Raw genomic sequence first — 3,716 nt, 5'->3', positions numbered from 1 at the left:
TTACCAGCATTCCAGAAGGTGCATCCTCAGAACCCCCCACAGGAAGATCAGTTCCCAATAAAACCATAACATAGTCTCATAAGAAGAAGAAGAGCTGCTGAAAACACAAATTAACATCTGAAGAAGGGGAAGAACATTGGCAAGAGCTGCTTTCACCTCCTGTTTCTCCAAAGTATAGATGAGAGGGTTGAGGATAGGACTCAACATAGTGTATAGCACACCAGCCACCTTGCTCTTCTCTGCACTGTAGCTGGGGACAGGGCTTAAGTAGGCATAGAAGACAGAGGTGTAATACATGCACACCACCAATGGAGGTGGGAGGAACAGGTGGAGAAGGCTTTCTGTTTCCCCTCTGAAGTCCTCATCTTCAGGATGCTAGAAATGATAACCATAGGACACGAGGGTCATGAGGAAGTTTAGTATGCCATAAAGGCATCAGCCAGGACAATCATGACACTGTTCCCAATAGGTGGAGCTGCAGGAGAGAAGCAGCAGAGGAGGAGCCTCACAGAAGAAATAGGGTAATGACATTAGGGCCACAGAAATTCAAACGCAGCATCAGCCCTGTGTGGATGGCTGAGTTGAAGGCACAGAGCACCACACCTCCGGTGGCCAGCATGCTGCAGAATGCCTTGCTCATCATGGTGCTGTAGATGCAGTGGGTGGCAGATGGCTGCATACCGGTCATAGGCCATGACAGTGAGGAGCAGCAGCTCTGAGGATGCAGACCATGTGAGGAAATAGAGCTGTGCCATGCAGCCCCCATAGGATATGAAGCTCTTCTCTGACACCAGACCCTCCAGTGCCTTGGGCATGATGGAGGAGGTACAGATAATGTCCATAGTAGCCAAGTTGAACAGGAAAAAGTACATGGGGGTATGAAGTCCAGGGTTGAAGGAGATGGCCAAGATGATGAGGATGTTCCCCTGTGAGGGCCACTGAGTAGAGGGAGAGAAAACAACTGAATAAGAGCACGTGGTGTTGTCTGGGTGCTCTGAGAAGCCCTGCAGGATAACTCTGTTACCATTGTCTGGTTACTCATGGTCCTGGTTGGAGAGGGTGTTCTGGGACTATCAGGAGAATCTTCACCCACAGTTCATGTTGGATTTCAGGACTAAAGAGAGAGAAATGAGAGGTATTTCACACCACTACGATCATGTTTCAATGAAACCAAACAACATGGCATGTATAATATGCATAGATACTAGTACCAAAGACCGCTGCTGCTTGCTGATGGGGCTGCTTCAAGGGGCTCGCTGCGGCTTCTTTTACGGGAAACCGCGCTTCTTTGCCCGGCTTGCTCCAAGCGGTTCGGCCCGGCTTCTTGCTCTTTTAGCTACCTATAACCGCCACTTCTCGCGCTTACTGCCCGAACAGTGGGGACAGAAGACAGGTACTTCATTTTCATCAAGCACCTTCCCGTTTATTCAGATAACACCTTCAATATATAAGCAGTCTCATGCATAAGAAATTGTAACCAGATATGTCCATCCAATCCTGTTAAAGGTCAAGCAGTTACTTGCTCGAGCATACATGTGAAGTATATCTGTCCACGCGCTAGGCAGCTGAACTAATTATAATACAGTCAATTGTAAAAGCATTCTGCCTTTCTCCATGCATAATCAGAACGCCGTTTGCTCTTTGCCAGTCGCCATCTTTGGATACATGTGGCCTAACCCTGGGCCCCAGTTCCGACCGCCACAACTAGGATGTAGTATGATAAACATATCAATATCACATAGGCAAAAGGCATGAGCATTCAGCTTATAAAAAGTACAGATGAGGCCAATTCAACCTGTGAAGCATCATTCAACCTCAAAGAAATGCAAATTAAAGTAACGATCCAAATCTTATCAACCATCTTTTGATAAAGTTCGCAAAGGAAGATATTGACTAGCATGTGTGGGTGCCTGATAAAAGTCTTTCAAATGAAATGATGGCATTTGCAGGAAAATGGATGGAACTAGAGACCATCATGTTACTCAAAGGTTAGGGTTGTATGGTTTTTCTCATATGCAGAAGCCAGAGAGGAAAAGGAAAACAGTGGGGGTGGATTTCCTATAAATGAAAGAGAGATCACAGGAAAAAGATGGTGGTGTGGGAGGTGTGGAGAGAGGGAGGAAATGCTTGGAAGTGTTCTTGGTCAAATGATATCGTTTTATTGAGTGCATGTATGAATGTGTAACAAGCAATATAAAATTATAATGCATCAGTAAAAAATGAAAAAATAATTCCAAACATCAACTCAGAATAAAAAAATTTATGTCATTAGGAACATACAAAACTACATGTTCCATTTGAACCAAAAATTTTCATTTTGGAAATTTATCCTAGGGAAATAATTTAAAACATCTTCAAGCTGTCAGAACAGCACTATTCGTGTTCGAAAATTTGAAAGTCATCTATACTCTTAAAGGCAATTTTATTTTGCTATGCTGATTCAATATAATGCAGAGCAGTTATAAAAAAGGCACTTTGGAAGTGTTTTATTATACTTTTATAAACAGTGATTCAGACATGGTGGCTGATGCCTGTAATCCCAGTAATTACGGAGGTGAGATAGGAGGATTGTGAGTTCAAAGCCAGTCTTAGCAATGTAGTGAGACCCTAAGTAACTCAGTGAGACTCTGTCTCTAAAAAATTTGATAAAAGGTTTCGTGGTGTGCCTCATGCTTGAGCACCTTTGGATTCACTCCCAAATATATAATAAAAGAAAAAAAAAAAAGAAAAAAAACAAAAGCAGAGATAAAAATGCACAATGGAATCTCATTTTCTCCATAATAGTATATGTACCATATTTATCCTTTTGCAAGAATGCTATTAATGTGATTATTGTACACACACACACATACACACACACACAAATCTAGTGAGTGATAGACCAAGTTTGAGCCATAGAAATGAACTATGATTAACGTTCCTTTGTTTTGTTGGTTTGTATTTGTCTATTTTCTTACTTATGACCTTTGTAAAAGGTATGTGTTTCATTTAAGTCTTCCAACAATTCTTCTGAGACTCCTTCATGTCCTCTCAAATTCTATACTGACTTGCCTCCAGTCCTTAGGAATGCTTGGTCAAGGACCCACCTACCTCTCACAGGTTGATGAACGTGCCCCATCTGTCTCTGGACAGCCTTCGTGGACACCAGCTCCATGCTTGGCCTTCAAACATGTATGTGAAATAATGCTGAAGAAACCATCCAGTATGAATGAAAGCAGCATGATTTCTTATACTTAAGACAGTGCACACTAAGAGTTAAGATAAAATTAGCATGGTACCACGTCTGCTTTTCTCCTTTTCAACTCCACTAACCAAAACAGTTAAGATTATTTTCATTTTTTTAAATTCTAATTCCAATTTTGTTCCACCACTGAAGTCCCGTCTGTGTGTCTTCCCTGGAACAATGTATCAGGACAGCTCAAGCATTTGGTGAGTAAAAATAACACGGTATTGTTTGATGATTTCATTTTTGTATGGCAAAACAAACACAAACAATCCTCAATACTTACTCATACCCAGTTGACTTAGGGATGTAGAGAAAGAACTAACTTTATTTGATCCTTTGCTAATGACCTAGGGGTTGATTCCTGCTTATCACCAGGGACCACTGTAGGCTGAACAGCTGAGTTAGGTACAAGGAAGACTTGGCTTGACCCCACTCATGCTTCTCCACTTCCCACTAATATCCCCCCAGGGTATCAAGCACCCGACTCCCC

General features: G+C 42.2%; 1 pseudogene across 1 annotated transcript; it reads right to left on the bottom strand.

Moving 5' to 3' along the window:
- On the bottom strand, positions 1 to 1,042 carry LOC306658950 (olfactory receptor 13A1-like; annotated as a pseudogene). Its single transcript has one exon. The product of its transcript is annotated as an olfactory receptor 13A1-like (transcript).
- Positions 1,043 to 3,716: the final 2,674 nt, after the last annotated feature.

Source organism: Sciurus vulgaris, assembly GCF_902686455.1.
Source record: "Sciurus vulgaris genome assembly, chromosome: 4".
Taxonomy (NCBI): Eukaryota; Metazoa; Chordata; class Mammalia; order Rodentia; family Sciuridae; genus Sciurus; species Sciurus vulgaris.
The sequence above is the reverse complement of the archived record's forward strand: the minus strand, read 5'-3'. Positions and strand labels throughout refer to the sequence as shown.